This window comes from Odocoileus virginianus, chromosome X (genome assembly GCF_023699985.2).
Source record: "Odocoileus virginianus isolate 20LAN1187 ecotype Illinois chromosome X, Ovbor_1.2, whole genome shotgun sequence".
Lineage (NCBI taxonomy): Eukaryota > Metazoa > Chordata > Mammalia > Artiodactyla > Cervidae > Odocoileus > Odocoileus virginianus.
The window spans coordinates 4,767,535-4,787,211 of record NC_069708.1 but is presented as its reverse complement, the minus strand read 5'-3'; the positions used below and the strand labels follow the sequence as shown (position 1 = coordinate 4,787,211).

General features: G+C 34.2%; 1 protein-coding gene and 1 non-coding gene across 2 annotated transcripts in view; one reads left to right on the top strand and one right to left on the bottom strand.

Moving 5' to 3' along the window:
* Positions 1 to 19,677, bottom strand: part of IL1RAPL1 (interleukin 1 receptor accessory protein like 1) — a 1,388,178-nt gene that overhangs the window by 450,020 nt on the left and 918,481 nt on the right. The window lies entirely within an intron of this gene.
* TRNAC-ACA (transfer RNA cysteine (anticodon ACA)) lies at positions 10,625 to 10,696 on the top strand. Its single transcript has one exon. It is a non-coding gene; the product is annotated as a tRNA-Cys (tRNA).

Sequence of the window (19,677 nt, the reverse complement as noted above, 5' to 3'; positions counted from 1 at the left end):
TCAGCAACACAGAGAGATTCCTACAGGTAGACAGTAAGATCACTTGATTTGTGTTCACTACGTGGTTTTTATATAGTAACAAAGGCCAAACCTATGTTTTTCATAGTAGAACAACAAAAATTCTCCAGCTTTCCTGGGAATTCTTAATTCATTAAAAAGATTTCCACAGAAATTCAGACTACATTTATGTTCTAAATGCTTTGATATTTGTTTCATGAATCCAAAGAAAATACATGTGCACATGTTTTGTTCAATATATTTTTCAGAAAGGTTTCTGAAAATGTTAAAAAGATAATAACTGCAAGAGTTTTAATACCCTAGGCAGCAGTTTGGAAATCAAAAAAAAAAAAAAACCACATTTACACTTTAGTTTGAAACAAATATCTTAATAAAAATAAATGGGGAATATCATTTTTAAGTGATGAAACTTAAAGAAGGACGCAGACTTCTGAGCAAAGGAAATTGCATATCATCTCCTGTCAAAATGAGTGTCCTAATTCTTTTCATCAAAAACAATCAGTATGATACCCAAAGTCACTGAACATTCGCTTTTATTTGTGAGTGGCGCGATGTAAAACTTTCAAGAAAAAGCTTTTAGAATATCAATTATTCACCCCGTAAATATATACCATAATTAGAATACACATTTAACTCAAAATGTTATCCAAATTACTTAAACTTTATATTAAATATTAGTAAAATCAGTATTATTTTTACAACAGCATTATTAAATTTACAATGGAAAGGTCTGCAAGTATACAAAACCATTTTTCAAAAACAATGGACGTTCAAAAACTGAAAGCATTTCCCCTAACATGAGGAACAAGATAAGGATGTCCAATTTTGCCACTTTTATTCAATATAGTTTTGGAAGTTTTAGTCATGGTAATCAGAGAAGGAAAAGAAATAAAAAGAGTCCAACTTGGAAAAGAAGAAGCAAAACTATCACTGTATGCAGATGACATGATTCTAGACATAGAAAATATTAAAAGATGCTACCAGAAAACTACTAGAACTCATCATGAATTTGGTAAAGTTGCAGGATATAAAATTAATACATAGAAACCTCTTGAATTCTAATACACTAGCAATGAATGATCAGAAAGAAAAAATAAGGAAACATCCATTTTACCATCACATCAAAAATAATAAAATACCTAGGAATAAATCTACCTAAGAAGGCAAACAACCCATACTCAGAAAACTGAAAGACATCAAAGAGGATACAAACAGATGGAGAGATATGTTCTTGGATTGGAAGAATCAATATTGTGAAAATGGCAATACTACCCAAAAACAATCTACAGATTCAGTGCAATCCATATCTAATTCCCAAGGGCATTTTTCACAGAATTAGAACAAAAATTTTACAATTTGCATAGAAACAGAAAGACCCTGAATAGCCAAAGCAATCTTGAGAAAAAAGAATGGAGCTGGAGGAATCACACACTCTGACTTCAGACTATACTACAGTGATCAAAACATTTTGGTACTGGCACAAAAAGAGAAATACAGATCAATGGAACAGTATAGAAAGTCCAGAGAGAAACTCACACACGTATGTCCACCTATGACAAAGAAGGCAAGAATGTACAATGCAGCACAATCTTGTCAATAAGTGGTGCTGGGAAAACCGGACAGCTACATGTACAAGAATTAAATTAGAACATTCTCTAACCGCATACACAAAAATAAACTTCAAATAGACTAAGGATCTAAATGTAAGGCCAGATACTACAAAACTCAAAGGAAAACATAGGCAGAACACTATTCGACATAAATCGCAGAGATATCTTTGATCCACTTCCCATAATAATGAAAATAAAAACAAAAAGAAACAAATGGGTCCTAATTAAACATAAATGCTTTTTAACAGCAAAATAAAAATAAAAATAAACAAAATGAAAAGACAACCCATAGAATGGGAGAAAATACTGGCAGAAGAAATAACCAACAGGGATTGATCTCTAAAATATACAAACAGCTCATGCAGCTCAATATCAAAAAAAACAAACAACTCAATCAAAAAAATGGGTAGAAGATCAAAATACTTATTTCCCCCAAGAAGACATTCATTTCCCCCAAGAAAGACATATTTTCCCCCAAAAGCACATGAAAAGATGCTCAACATTACTAATTATTAGAGAAATGCAAATCAAAACTATAACGAGGTACTATCTCATATCAGTCAGAATGGTCATCATTAAAAAATCTGCAAATAATAAATGCTGGAGAGGGTGTGGAGAAAAGGGAACCCTCATATATGTGGTGGGAATGTAAACTGGTATAACCATTGTGGAGAATAGTATGGAAGTACCTAAAAATAGAACTACCATATGATCCATATGATCCCACTCCTGGGCACATATTCAGAGAAAACCTTAATTTGAAGAGATAATGTACCCCAATATTCATTGTCATACTAGTAGGCAAGACATAAAAGCAATCTAAATGCCCATCAACAGAGAAATGGATAAAGAAGATGTGGTACATATATACATTGGAATACTACTCAGTCATAAAAAGAATGAAAAGATGCCATTTGCAGCAACATGGATGGGCCTAGAGATTGTTATACAGAGTGAGGTAATTTATATACAGAAAGACAAATATCATAAGATATTACTTATATGTGGAATCTAAAAAAAAAAGGTACAGATGAACTTCTTTACAAAACAGAAATAGATTCACAGATGGAGAAAAAATCACCTTACAATTAGCAGGGGGCAGGGAAGCAGGAAGGGATATTGGGATATTGTGATTGAAATATATACACTACTATATATAAAATAGATAACTAACAAGGATCTACTGTATACCACAGGGAATTCTGCTCAATACTCTGTAATGAGCTACATGGGAAAATAATTTTAAATTCATGTCAGTGTATGGCAAAAACCACTACAATATTGTAAAGTAATTAACCTCCAATTAAAATAATTAGTTCTTCTAAAAAAGAGTGGATATAAGTGTATCCATATATAACTGATTCACTTTGTTGTATACTTTAAGCTAATACAATATTGCAAATCTACTATACTTCAATAAAAATTATTTTTAAAAAGAGACATTCATTAAAAAGTAATACATATATCAAATAATTTTACTGCTACTATTTCATTTGATATGTGTCTTTACCCAGGAAAAATTGACTGAGAGTTATTGTGGATCAATATATGTCAATGAAAAATACAATTATTAGAAATGCAACTGATTCTGTATCTGTATTGAGCTTTTACTACAATCCACAGCATTTGTATAAAGAAAGCAAGAGAATATTACATTTTAAGAGAAATAGTGAATGTCAAATACCTGACATTAAGAAATTCAATTAAATACAACCAACTTGACTGATTTCACTACAAATCTTTGGGTTTTACAAGTCAATTTTTAATTTAAAAAATCAGTTACAGTGTACTTTTATTAAATATGTTCATTTGGATAAATATAACTGCATTTAGCAGTGAAACTTTGTGTCTTCATGCTTATTTCTTAGGTAAAAATAATTAAAAAATGAAAACTCAGCACATAATTGTGTTGTCAGTTAAATACGTATGATACAAATGTGTCTCATATAAAACAAAATATGAAAAATGTGTGGAAAAAATTCCAAAGTTACTAACTTTAGTATACTTAATTTCTAGTATTTAGGTAAATCTAGGACAGATGTTGCATATTTCAGTAGACAGTTTATATCTATATTTTATAATTCTATGACAAAATTAAACCTATCAAATATACAGGCATGTATTTCTTACTATATAATGAAAACATGATTGAACATTAACATTTTCTCACTTGTAATTAATTGTTTGCTTACAATTGTGTTAGTATTATGGACCAATATAACCTTGAAAATAACCTACATCCATAGAAATAGAAAAATAAATACATATATACTAAATGTTAGGTCAAACAAGGTTAAGATAAGTAGCATTTTAAAGAAGTTTCCAGAAATCAAGGAAGATTATATTCAACTAAAGAAGCATGGTAAACTTTACTGACTGTTTTTATAAGACTTGATTATTTTTTAATGAAATTTAGTAAAAATATATTCTTATAGTAACTGAGGATATTAATAGATATTTGATTTTTTTGGTAAGGTACTCAGTGCTTTTATAAATGAACCAATTAATTAGATCCTTTTTTTAAAAAGCTACTTGCATGTTAAGGAATATTAGACATATTCAATACTACTGCGGTAATTTCAAAGTCCAAATCTAGGTTTTAATAGAGGCATCTCCAAGTTTCCATCAGATTGCATTAAAAATTATTCTAGCTAACCATTTGTTTCATTACAACAGTGACATAATTCTACAATTTTAAGTGGAGAAAAAATGATGGGCTCTTTTGAATGTGTATAATACAAATATATACTTCTTGTACAGAATCAGGCTCAGAGTTTTACCCATTCATTTAAAAAGGCAGTTTTAGAAACATCAAGCTTTTTGCTTTCATCAGTAGCTTAACATTAACTTAAGCACCCATCTTTTATAAAAAGAAACTACAATTACACTGATATAGAGCATTCTTAAAATTATAGGTGGTAGTCTGAGGTGATGGGATGGTAACAAATTCTCCCTCTTACCTTTTTTAGGAGGGAGGGGGCTGGCACAGGTCAGGTGGGATCTTACTTAGCTCCCCAACCAGGGATTGAACCTGCGCACCCTGCAGCGTAAGTGCAGAGTCATAACCACTGGTCCACCAGGGCTGTCCTCCTTCTTACTTTTCATGCTTCTCCTATGTTTTCCAAATTACCTCAGTGAAAACAATTACTTTGTCATAAGTAAGACAACATATATTTTTAAACTGACATTTTCTGCTAAATTAGATAGCAAGATTTGTAACTGAAACAGAATTAAGACAAGAGGGCATGATTACTTGTCTAGAAATCCAGACCATTAACACAAATGGACCATATCACTAGTGATTTAATGACATTATTTATTTTATCATGTTAATGTTTTTACTTTTAGGTTACATTTTCATGAGTCATTAAGTCAGACAAACAATATGGAATTCCAATAGATGAAAATCATTTGAAGAGTAAAAATTGTTTTGAAAAGATATCATAAATGCTTGGTTTTACTACAGTTTACAAGAGAGTGCTTATCTATATTCTGACAATTAAAGAGTGGTTATTTTCATGATCCATGAACTGTGGAGTCATCTATTCTTTCGAATATACAATGCTGAACACCTGATCACAGGGAGACAATCAGTGACAAATGGCAAGCTCTAAGCATTATGTGATTATTTAACAACATGAATAGACAAGCTTATATAGTTGTCTGTGAAATTTACTGGTTTAAGTATCTTTAAACTTTTCCAAAATAAATAAACAATCTCAGCAACAGTAAACATCCCTAAGGAGTTTTAGGGGTTTTACCATACAAACTTTAGAGAGTACAGATCAGTTTATGTCTTGAGAATATTGTTTAGCATTAAATTAATTGTTTTACACTACTCCTGATATGTTTGGGAATATATTTTATTCTATAACGAAGTTATAATATTTTTGCAAATTTCCCTTGAAATCTTTTACTTGGCTTTAGAAAGTATAGTCAAATAATTAACAAGTAGAAGGAGAGAATATACATAATAAAGACAACTAATAATTTCAATATGCATGTGCTATGTACTCCCTAAAGTCTTATATGATTACATTAAGTGTGCTATATTTCTATTATCAATCCTTTTCTTTTGAATAAGGCCTGTCATTTCATTATATTCCTATCACAAATCTCACCCCACCAGTTTATTTACATGAAAGGAACCAGTTAAGGATGTATTCCTATATACACTAGTACATAGTAATAGAGTATATACATATGTAATATATAGAAATACAGCATAAGTATATAATATTATAGTAAAACAGTATAGGCTAGTGGATCTATTTGAGATAGAAAGATAGAGAAAAAGTTCTAATGGCAGGTCTCAAGCCTTTCTCATATTCTCTTCAAAATATCTTAAGTCAATGACATGGATAAAGTCATACAATAAATAAATATGCAATTTCTGAATAATGTGAATCTGGATGGATTACCAAATAGAGGATAACAGAATAAAATCCAAAATGATCTTGATGAGGGGAATTGAGTGAGGCCTAATATAATGGCATAAATTTAACAAGGTTAAAATATATTGTACATTCGAATCTCGGAACACAGAAGGTACAAAAAACAGGGTAAGGAAGATATGATTCAGGATAAATATAAAAAATAAGTAGTAGCAGCTGCAATAGTAGTAGAGTTTGGTTTTAAGTACAAGCACAATTATTGTCAGCAGGGTGATGAAGCTATGAAACATTAGCAAATGTGAACACGGGCTGCCTTTCTAGAAAATACAGTAATTTTGTTATAGTGAGTATATTCCATCATGGATTATAAAGATAAGTCTATTCCCTGTGAGGCACATAGACAAACCACGGTTCATAAGGAGAAGAACGGGGAGGAGAGTGAAAGAACTCAAGCACAGCTTGTATTTAAAAATATTTTAAACATCTATTAACATGGCCAATATCATGCTAGCAATTGGAGAAGAAAAACCTATCCTTGCTCTGAACAAATTTATAGAGACTAGTATCAGGGAATAGAAGAGGAAAGCAAAAATGATAATGATTACATAGAGGCGACTCTTAATACAAGAACTTTCTAATCTTCAAAATTGTTCAAAGACTGTACCTCATTGGAAAGTAATGAATTCCCCTTTGCCAGTAGTTTTCCAGCATAATTTTCATGGACACAGATCATTTGACTTGACTATAAAATAAGGGATTCAAGAATCAGATACCTGTTATCTTCAAGCTCCTTTCAGATTTAACTCTGCAAACCCTAATTGAAATAAATAATTACATAGAGTCTCAGCAGGTAAAACCAATAAACAGACTGCAATCCTGGAAATCCTCTTCCATCACTGGGTCTGAGAGTTCCCAGGAGTTAGGAAGAAGAAATTACAGATGACTACCAAGATTTCTGAGTCCATTTTGGTGCTATTCACAGACTCAAAGAATACAAAAATATTGGCCTTATAGTCTCTTTCTAGCTCTAGAGTTACTGTTAAGTTCCTTTCAGATTTAATCTCCTATCTGAACTTAATGAAAGGAGAGATTAGACTAGAGGAAATTTCATAAGATTTGAAATTGGAAATGGACAGGATACAGATATTTGATGTGGAAAAGAGAGACTATTAAGCCAACAGTGTAAGTGGAAGTACAGCTCTAGGAATGTGTAGAATTGTGATGAGGATGAATAGTCCAATATGACAAGAAGATGTCTGCGTTGGAAAGTAAAAGGATATAAGTGTTGGATGGTAATTTGGGGTCTAGAAGAAAAGTTTCTTGTAGTCTATGGGCATTATCTCATGCTGAGCAAAGACTTAGTGGAAAAAAAATGAACATTTGTAGGAAGGATGCTGTCTTGCTTTTTATATAAGGCTGACTTTTCAAAGAAGGCAACCAAAGCAGGGATGCTACTTGAAGACATGTCTGGTCTAATTGGGAATTTTTTTGATATTTGAACAAAAGCAAAATGGTAAAATTGTGAAGCAAAGTATGCACAAATGATTTCGGGCAAGCTAAAATACTGTGTCTCTGGAAAACACAAAACTTCAGAACAAAAGTCACATTTCACAGGGTTTTTTTGTTGATTGTACTCTTTTCTGTTCTCTTTTTGTCTTTTCATATCTTAGCACTCTGTGGGGAGCGAATGTCCTCCATTTAGCCTCTCCTGTTTTTCAAAGTACATACGTATTTCAGAGCTAGAGTAAATTATAGTACCATTTCTGAATACATACAGAAGAATAAAACGTATCATGAATTCAATCAGTAATGATAAAATAATAAATACTTTCTTAGTTGCTATTCCCTACTCTATGTGCTAAGGGTGTTAGAGTGACTGTTGTACAAATTTCTGCCACTCATCTATTAAACCAATATGCAGAACCTCAATAAATTAAACACAATATTTTATAGATTCATATTTGTAGCTCACTTACTACCTAATTCCAATAATGAAAGAAATTACATTCTGTTTTCTTCAGTTTAAACTGACAGTAATTACTATGAGTGATCCCATTGACTTTAAGAGTTTACTCTTGACATTTTATTTCAGTTTTATGAAATGATGGTTGACTGTCAAATTATTTCCAAGATTTTTTAATTCACAATGAACAGATCATTTTTCCTGACTTCGAAAAAGAAAATTAACCTGATTTAATGAAAATGCTAGCCAATCTCCACAACAATAAAAAGTGCATTCAAATGTCCTAAATATTCTCTTTATCATTATTCCATGAATAGTAGTAGAGTGGCGGTGGTAGCATCTATGGAGAGGTGTGGACATGTGTGTCCCTGTATGTGTGTAGAAATCATTTCTTTAACACGTAAATGGTCAAATGTCAATTTTCCTGTTTAGCATCTGGGTTTTACAATATGGGCTCTGGGGTGATTCAAATTCACAAATTGCAAAAATGATTCCCAATCCTGGGGCCTAGTGTTGGATACTTGGATTCAGTACATCTGAGTTAGGATCAGGAATTCATTTATTTACATGTGTCTTGTGTGCAGTCTTAGATAACAATTATGTGACTCAGACAGTAAAGAAGCTGCCTGCAATGCAGGAGACCTGGGTTCAATCCCTGGGTTCAATCTTCCCTCAGTTGGGAAGATCTCCTGGAGAAAAGAATGGCTTTTTCTTGCCAATATTCTTGCCTGGAGAATTCCATGGACAGAGGAGCCTGGTGGGCTACAGTCTATGGGGTTGCAAAGAGTCAGACAGGACTGAGCAACTAACACTTTCACTTTCAATTTCTGCTGGACAGTGCAAAAAACCCAGATAACAAATTTTTAAAAGCTAAAAAAAAAAGTTAAAAAATAAACAATTTAGGAAGGGGACTGATTGCAGAATAAAGATTCATGTCATCAAAACTGCTATCTATAGGTAGATAATACAAGAGTTCTTGAATCTTACAGCATTTCTAAGGAAATAAGTTGGAGATTCTCCAGGTAGAAGGTGTAAGGTTTATACTGATCTTATACAGACTAACCTCCAAATAGTTCCTGGCCAGAGAAACAAAGCCTTAAAAGAAATCAATGAAATTCTCAAGTAATACAATTCTCAACAAACTTTTCTATAAAAATTTGAAGAGTATAAGGGTTATCCTTGTTAGAACAGCCACAGTTAAAGCTTACCTTTATGTCAAATATCATATCTATAAACACTGGCTTAAAATTGTCAGTAGAGAAATTAACAACTGATAACCTGGTTTGTTGAAAACACTATTGTTACTACACAGAATGGAAGCTTTTGAGGGTGTTATATACTTCAAGTCCTTCGAATATAACACATGTAGTTGTCTTAATAATAAATATATGATAAGATTATAATCCAACAGGCAGAGCAGAATTAAAGTTGTTGTTGGTTTCTTTAATGTAGGGTTTAAAGTTAGCTACATTACTTCCCTATAGCTCAGATCGTAAAGAATCTGCCTGCAATGCAGAAGACCTGGGTTCGATCCCTGGGTCAGGAAGATCCCCCCGAGAAGGAAATGGCAACCCACTCCAGTACTCTTGCTTGGAAAATCCCACGCACAAATGAGCCTGCTGGACTACAGTCCATGGGGTCACAAAGAGTCAGACATGACTGAACGATTAACACTTTCGCTTCACATTAACTTGGAGGAAGCAAACAGAGACCTAGCACAAGAACATTTGGAGGCACATTTGTACTAGGATTGTAGAATTGATTACATTAAGGCTTCCACTGCTAAAGGAGAATGCTAAGTGGACTGACCTATATATTTTTATTTGTACTACATATTTATATTTGACCTACAGCCTAAATCTGTTTATCCTACAATGAACCTCATCTGGTGTGTGTGTAATAGCAGAGAAAGTAAATAATAGTTCAAGGAGGGGACCCAAAATAAATAACACATAAATAGTATTTTCAACAAATTCACAAGGCTGATATACATGCCATACTTTAACTTCATGAATGATAATTTTTAAAGTGTGGCAACAAAGCCACCTTAAAGTTCATAATAGCCAGAGTATGCCACGAACATTTGAATATTTTGACTGAGTCTACGACTGTACTAGCCTTCACCTTGTTGTTGCTCAGGCGCTAAGTCGTGTGTGACTCTTTGCAATCCCATGGACTGCAGCATGCCAGGTTCCACTGTCCTTCAGTATCTTGTGGAGTTTGCTCAAATTCATGTCCACAGGGTCAAGGATGCTATCTAACCATCTCATCCTCTGCCTCCCCATTTTCGTTTTGCCTTCAGTCTTTCCCAGCATAAGGGTCTTTCCAGTGAGTCAACTCTTCATATCAGGTGGCCAAAGTACTGGAGTTTCAGCTGCAGTATCAGTCCTTCCAATGAATATTCAGGGTTTACTTCCTTTATGATTGACTGGTTTGAGCTCTTTGCAGTCCAAGGACTCTCGAGAGTCTTCTCCTACACCATTATTCGAAAGCATCAAATTCTCCAGTGCACAGCCATCTTTATGGTCCAACTCTCACATCTATACATAACTACTGGAAAAACCATAGCTTTGACTATATGGACCTTTGTCAGCAAAGCAACGTCTTTGCTTTTTAACATGCTATCTAGGTTTGTAACTTCCCTGGTGGCTCAGATGGTAAAGCGTCTGTCTACAATGCAGGAGACCCAGGTTCGATCCCTGGGTCGGGAAGATCCCCTGGAGAAGGAAATGGCAACCTGCTCCAGTAATACTGCCTGGAAAATCCCATGGATGGAGTAGCCTGGTAGGCTACAGTCCATGGGGTTGCAAAGAGTCGGACATGACTGAGAGACTTCACTTTCACTTTCTAGGTTTGTAATCCTTTTCTTTCCAAGGAGAAAGTGTCTTTTAATTTCACGGCTGCAGTCACCATCTGCAGTGATTTTGGAGCCTACAAAAATAAAATCTGTCACTGTTTCCACTTTTTTCCCTTCTATTTGCCAGGAAGTGATGGGACCAGATGCCATGAATTTAGTTTTTTGAATGTTAAATTCTAAGCTAGCTTTTTCAGTCTTCTCTTTCACCTTCATCAAGAGCCTCTTCAGTTCCTCTTCACATTCTGCCATTAGAATGGTATCATCTGCAGATCTGAGACTGTTGATGTTTCTCCTGGCAATCTTGATTCCTGCTTGTGATTCATCCAGTCTGGAATTTCACATAATGTACTCTGCATAAAAATTAAATAAGACAGGTGACCATATACCGTCTTAACGTACTCCTTTCCCAATTTGGAACCAGTCCATTGTATCATGTCCAGTTCTAACTGTTGCTTCTTGACCCACATACAGGTTTCTCAGGAGAGAGGTTAGGTGGTCTAATATTTCCATTACTTTAAGAATTTTCCACAGTTTGCTGTGATCCACATAGTCAAAGACTTTAATGTAGTCAGTGAAGCAGAAGTAGATATTTTTCTGGAATTCCCTTGCTTTCTCTGTGATTCAGCATATGTTGGTAATTTGATCTTTGGTTTCTCTGCATTTTCTAAACCCAGCTTGTACATGTGGAAGTTCTCAGTTCATGCACTGCTGAAGCCTAGCTTGAAGGATTTTGAGCATAACCTTACTAGCATGTGAAATGAGTGCAAATGTACTCAACTGTGTTGGGACATTCTTTGGCACTGCCATTCTTTGGGATTGAAATGAAAACTGACCTTTTCCAGTCCTGTGGCCACTGTTGAGTTTTCCAAATTTGCTGACATAATGAATGCAACACTTTAACAGCATTATCTTTTAGGATTTCAAATAGCTCAATTGGAATTCCATCACCTCCACTAGCTCTGTATAGAATTCTCCAGCTTCAGCTGCAAAGAATATAATCAATCTGATTTTGGTACTGAGCATCTGGTGATATCCATGTGTAGAGTCATCTTGTGTTGTTGGTGGAAAGGGGTGTTTGCTATGATGAGTGTATTCTCTTGACAAAACTCTGCTAGCCTTTGCCCTTCTTCATTTTGTACACCACAGTCAAACTGGCCTGTTACTCCAGATATCTTTTGACTTCCTATTTTTGCATTACAATCCCCTATGATGAAAAGGATATCTTTTATGGTGTTAGTTCTGGAAGGTTTTGTAGATCTTCATAGATCGACTTCAGTTTCTTTGGCATTAGTTGTTGGGGCATAGATTTGGATTGCTGTGATGTTGAATGGTTTGAATTGGAAATGAGCCAAGATCATTTTGTCATTTTTGAGATTGCACTTCAGTACTGCATTTGGGACTCTTTTGTTGACTATGAGGACTACTCCATTTCTTCTAAGGGATTTTTGCCCATAGTAGTAGAGAACTAAATTCACCCATTGCCTATTAGTTCACTGATTCCTAAGATGTTGGTGTTTACTCTTGTCATCTCCTACGTGATCACATCCAATTTACCTTGACTTATGGACCTAACATTCCAGGTTCCTATGCAACATTGTTCTTTACAGCATTGGACTTTACTTTCACCATCAGACATATCCACAACTCTGTTGTTTCCACTTTGGCCCAGCTGCTTCATTCTTTCTGGAGCTATTTGTAACTACCCTCCACTCTTCCCCAGTAGCATATTGGACACCTTCTGACCTGGGGCACTCATCTTCCAGTGCAATATCTTTCTGTCATTCCATGCTGTTCATGGGGTTCTTATGGCAAGAATACTGGAGTGGTTTGCCATTCCCTCCCCAGTGGACTATGTTTTGTCAGAACCCTTCACTATGACCCATTCGTCTTGGGTGGCCGTGCACAGTACGTCTCATAGCTTCACTGAGTTACACAAGCCCATCTGCCATGACAAGGCTGTGATCCATGAAGGTGTGACTTTCACTACTAAGCACAATTCTTTGACATAAGTGTCTTTTTCCTGATTAAACTGCCATCAAACTGGCCAACACACAAACCAAAACCAAATCCTCCCAGATTCGGTCAGAGACTGCTCTATTTATACAGTTATGCACTTATAGCACACTTAAAATTTAATTAGTAGTAATAACTTTCAAACCTGCTATCTTGGGGACCTCAGATATTATCTTTAGTAATTCTTATTTAGAATAACATTTTACAAAATAATAAAATTAATGCACTAACATTTTTGTATCCTAAAATCACTTGCTGCTTTAGTCAGTAAGGAATACTTGTGATTTGATTCTTACTAATTTTTGAATTCTCTCTGAATTTACCACTTCTCAACTGTTTAATTATAATTTCTTTGATGTATACTCAACAAAATTTATAGTTTTTCTTCTCAACAAAAAAGATTTTCTCAAGATAACATCTGTCATTGAATGATATTCTTAATGCCTAAATATGCAACCTACACATATACAGAATGAAGCATGATATGGCTAGGTAATAGAATAATTATTCCAGAAGTTATGGGACAGGATTTTTAGTGTTAATCAACAGAAATAGCATTTTTAGTGAATGATTCAATATTTTTGTGTCTAACCTATGGCATATTTCACCTGGACTAATTTTTTAAAGGATCAAAACTAAAGAAATGGACAAAAAAATCAGTGAATTCATTAAGAATGACAAAATGAATGGACTAGATTTAAATAATGGGATAAAGAAAGAAAGGAAATAAAGATGAAACTAAAGAAAGAAAGGAAAATAAGGGAAAAAATGAGAGGACAACAAAATTAATGAAGTAGCAGTGAATTAAGTGCTAGTGAATGTAATAGACAAGGTAAACTGCAAAGCCTTCACAGGAATTGCACCCCGACCCACTGTTTGCAGCCACTCAGAGCACAGCAGGATGGAACATGGGTGTGCCATAAAAAGGGATTGAGGGAACCTCATATTTTGAAGTAAAGGAGACATGGACTGACAGAAAAATCATGACTGTCAAAGGGGAAATAAGAGAGAACTCAATCTTTATTGATACAAATGACTGTTTCTTGATTGAATATGTCAGCATGGTTAGTGCCTTTGGCAAGAGCAACCTTATTTGCCTGCCAAGTAGCTAATAAGAAATTTTCCAGTGACTTCTCAGTAACTATTTTAGTGTCTGTCTGTCTGTCTTTCTTATTTTAAGAAGTTTTAGAAAAAGCCCCTGTCAGAAAACTCTGACAGTTGTTAGCTGTATCCTTGATTAATTAAACATTTGGTTCTGGCAACTATTAAGCTATGGAGGCTCATCAAATTTAAGATGAACCAATTAGCATTTAAGATAGCATAAAAATAAAAGTGCTTTTAAGATACAATGCAAGTAATGGCATAATGTACTTTCTTAAGTGATTACATCTTCCCCCAGAGTTGGTAAAGAATGACACACAGTTTTTATTCAGAAGGAAATTAGTCAAAGAGACAGTTATCTATTTTTCATATGGAAAGTAACATAAGCAAAATGAAGAAAAACAAAAGGATGCATAAATAGACACTGAAATGAATTCAGATTACACATCAATTATAGCTATATTAATGTTAGGAAACTGGCAACCCTGAAAAAAATCACAGAATGAAATATTTTTTAACAAACTAATGGTGAAAAGAATTCTCCAAAAAATAAATAATTGCTATGTAGCTGCTACATGCAAGAATATTAATTACTGTCAACACCTATTCTTCCCTCAAATGTCTCATAAAGTTTAAGGAAGTAGCAACTCTTAATGAGAAAAATAAACTTTAATGGTGCTTTAAAGATGTTGAAATTGTTGAATGGATATAACATGAGCTAAACTAGAAATGTCCACAAACTTAGGAGTGAAAAAAAATTAAACAAGACAAAAACAGACAAGCAAGAAAAGCCAACATGAACCTCAAAAGATGCTTTGCCAAATGCTAGTGTTATTCTACATGTGACCCAGTGTTATTCTGTATTTGATGATGTATGCCTAAACTATTTCTTAATATATTTTCCACATTGTTTTCTATTAAGTGCCATTACCAAAACTATAGAAAGATGTTATTGCTTAAAAAGACAACTTCACATTCTGAATATGAAAAAGAAAAAAAATGCTTCAAAAATTGCTCAATTGTGGTCTCTAGTAGTAAGACAGTGAAAGATGTATGAAATAATTGATGAGATACAAGAGTACATTAAAGAGTATGAAAGGGAAAACTATGAATTCTCATGTGTGATCAATGAATATTGGAAATCATAAGTACAACAAAATAAAATTATGGTAACAAAAATAGAGAGTATTACAAATATGTTCATTTATATCATTTTTTTCCATTTATTTTTATTAGTTGGAGACTAATTACTTTACAATATTGTAGTGGTTTTTGTCATACATTGACATGAATCAGCCATGGATTTACATGTGTTCCCCATCCCGATCCCCCCTCCCACCTCCCTCTCCACCCGATCCCTTTACATGCCATATATGAGTGATATCATATGATAAATGAACTGATTTACAAAATAGAAACAGACTCACAGATTTCAATAACAAACTTATAGTTACCAAAGGAGAAATATCTGGGGAATGGATCAATTGGGAGCTTGGGATTAACATACACACACCAGTATACATAAAATAGATAACCAACAAGGACTGTATAGCACAGGCAACTATACTCAATATTCTGTGATGGCCTATACAGGAAATGAATCTGAAAGAGAATGTGCATATGCGGCGCTCCTGAAACTGACACAACATTGCAAATCAACTATACTCCAATAAAATTTTTTTTTAAACTAAAGGTAGAGTTATTGTTTAAAACAAAAAAAAAGTTTAGAAATTGCATTAACAAATCACTGGAACCTGTGTCTTGATAAAGACCAGATCTCAAAGGGAAACCAGATGAAGACTAAGTAGAAAAATGAAAGATTTTATATTTGAGGAGAGATACTATTCAACATATGGATAATTCTTAAAAATGGGGCATAGAGAATTATGTTACTGTGACAGGTAAATAGAGGCATAAGGGAATCTGAGAGTGAGAATCACATAATTCTGAAAGCGTAAATGACAAAATATCTGTTGTTAATAAGAAATGTTAAGAAACATCCAGTTTAAATGGTCTTTTAATGCATACACAAAATCCTACATTAAACAGTGATCAAAGTAGAGGAAATTCTACATTTAACGGACATATCAATTGTAAATAACGTAAAAGCCTCCAAGGTTTTCCCAAAACATATGAAAAAAACTTGAAACTATGGACTTCCGTATCAAGGTACTTAGTTTAGCTTTAAAGATGAGGAACTCATCAAAATGACTCACATTATCAGTATTATGTTGTCTCTCATGTCCTATGAGTCAACATACCTGGAATATTGACGGTTCTGCTGTTTAAAAGGATAAATATTTCCCAAACCTTATTACAACCAGATTTTATTTTTCTTTTTGGCTGTGGTGGGTCTTCATTGCTGTGCATGGGCTTTCTCTAGTTGTGATGGGTGGGAGCAACTCTTCCTTGCAGTGCACAGGCTTCTCCTTGTGGTGGCTTTTCTTATTGCAGAGCACGGGCTCTAGGCGCACAGGTTTCAGAAGTTGTGGTGCATGGGCTTAGCTGCTCTGTAGCATATCGTATCTTCCTGGACCGGGAATCGAACCCATGTCCCCTGCACTGGCAGATGGACTCCTATCCACTTTATCACCAGAGAAGTTCACAACTAGATGTCATTTCTAAATGGAGTATTATGTGTATTTCCAATCACTGGGAATTCATGAATGCTGTTTATGGCCAGTCTGTTTCACCCATCAATTGTAAGCTTTTGGAGGACTAGGAATTTATACTAGTGCTTCCTTCTTTTAATGGACAGTAGCGAAAATTTCATTTGGCATTTTTCTCAAAATTTTCATGAACGAATGCATAAAGGTGGAGATATTTCTACTAAAATGAACAAGCGTTAAGTCTTACATTAAACTATGTGATTTAATTTTATCAAATTATGGAGGTTGTAATGAGAAAAACACACTGTTAGTTCATCAAATTTTAATATTCTCATGTAGGAAGTACCTTATATACAGGTAAATGGTAAATTCAGAAATTTTGAGTGGGCTGATATTTATGTTAATAATAAATATAATGAAACTTCTTATCTACAATGTATATAATATATTAAAAGACAGTTTCTATAAAAGTTAAATATAGTAAAGATTAGGGTGGGGTGGGGTCATTTGCAAAGTTTACTTAGATGTTCGACAATTGGCAGTCTTCAGATCCACCTAGATAGGGACTATAGGAAAAAAAATCAGAATGTATCACAAGAAGAGACATCTAATGTAGGGCTCTAGATCAGAACTAAGAAGAACTGCAGTCTACAAACAAGGCAAAAGTAGCAGAAATAGGGACTAGTGACCCCTGAGTTATTAGCTTGCCATACATCACCTCTGAGGCCCTACAATCCCTATTTAGAGTTTAAGTAAGAGAGATTTGGGCATGAGTGGTGGAGAAAGTAACTTTGGCTGGGACTAGAACCCTGTTCTGGAAAGATGATTCAATGTAAAGTCCCATTAACCTAGATATGGGATTAGGAGATAGAGACACAAGACTGACAAACCTCCTGTCTTCTGTGTCCTTATTTCTACTGTCTTCTCCCCAAACTACTCCATAACCTGAACCTATATACCTTTTGAAATAATAACAGCAGCAGCAATAAATATTTTATCTGTACCTGTGCACTCTCCTCATATTTTACCTAAATATGTATATATGTATATAGTGTCACTTAATATTAATTTTCTACAAATGGTGGTGGTGGTTTAGTTGTTAAATTGTGTCCAACTCTTGCGACCCCATGGACTGTGTAGCCTGCCAGGCTCCTCTGTCCATGGGATTTCCCAGGCAGGAATACCGGAGTAGGTTGCCATTTCCTTCTGCAGGGGATCATCCCAACCCAGGAATTGAACCCAGGTCTCCAGCCTTGCAGGCAGACTCTTTACTGACTGAGCTACAAGGGAAGCACAGCTTAGTTATATTTTCAAAATGAATTTGGAGATGTCTTGAGATCAAGTCACAAAGAACAATCAGTGAGACAGAATACAAAGAGAAATAAGGCGGCACTTGCAATTGACGTCATTATCAGATCGGTAGTTCTAACATGCGGAAACTGGAAATTAAAAGACTTCAATGACTATAGCTTGTGGTAAGAATGGTGTTTATGGTTGGCAGTGTACCATAACCCCAGAAGACCTGAATTTTTCTTTTAGAAACCTGAAATGTACTTTTAAATCGGTCTTTGAGCTCTTTTGAATTTTCACAGGTTAGAAAACATTTCATTAGTGAACTGAGACACAGGAACTTAAGCAATAAGACACAAACAAACTTAAATGGAAATTGAGGCTTAATGAAGCATAGTCCAAATACAGTATAAAATAAGCATTTAAATGAAAGTTAATCAACAAAATGACGATTGTTTTTCTAAGGATGAAAGAAGTAAAGTTAAAGTTTCTGCATTTATTTAGTTTAGAGTCATATGCCTATCTTAAGCCTGTCTAAAGGGATTTCAGTAAAGAGACACAATACAAGCAGTTACCCTCCTTAAGGCACTAGTTAGATTAGATGTTGAGAGGAACAAATTCAGGAACCTCATTACATTTACCTTATACAGAAATAGTTGCACAAAACAGCTTTAGAAAAAAAAAAGGTAAATATATATGCTTAAATTTAACAGTACAACTTGGCAAAGTTTTTTTTGACAAAAGGTAACTATATGAGAACTGATTGAACCTAATAACACACATTTCAAAATGGATTGTCTGAAATATAAGGGAATGTCCAACATTTCACTATATTTTTGGAAATTGATTTTTTATCTTATAAGTTCACATAAAAACCGGGATGGTGAATACATGTAAATCCATGGCTAATTCATTTCAATGTATGACAAAAACCACTGCAATGATGTAAAGTAATTAGCCTCCAACTAATAAAAATAAGTGGAAAAAAAACGCTGTTTATTCAACAAGCACTGAACAATTTTTCCTCTGAGCGAATTATCAAAATGGTTAAAAAGTAAACTGCATACTTTGCATCCTGATTTATTTAACCAAATGCACAAAGCAATGAAGAAAGTGGGAGGCAGATAAAATACTGCCAAATAAAGTAGAGATATTCCTAAAAGGTACAGCTATTAAGGATGTCATTCATTAAAGAACACCAGAATAAATCAGTCCTACTTACACTTTAATTATCTAGCCAAGCAACATGTGAATATTGAATGTGAATTAATTAATATTCATAATTACTATGACTATTAAACAAATCAAATGATAGAAATTTGTAAAAGTGCCCTTATTCAATACCAGTGTTATCTACAATATTAGTTAACAAGAGTTGCCTAGAGATTGGGGTTCCTTTCTCACCAGATAAAACCAATTCTCCCATAATTCTTGGGCTGAAAATGGAGAATCCCCCAGTAAGAAAAAGCTGAGCTCTTGTTCCTAAATGGATACAAATTTAACTGGACTCTCAGCCTTTCTTTGCTCATCAACAAAATTGGCGATTTCTTCAATGTTGCATTGCAATACTGCAAAAAGAAAAAATAATTACTCTATCATCCATTCTTATTAAAAAAAAATAAATGAGAAAAGAACAAGAGAAAGCTGGGGCTGAAAATGAAGTGTAACTGTGTTCAAACTTTTCCCAGAATTAATTAGTAATGATTGCAATGCTTGGCTTCATAAGCCAAACATCATATTTTATGAAATGCAGCATGTCATCCATAGGAAGCACTCAGCTGCATTAGATACAACAATTAGTAAGAGACTGTGTATAGTGGGC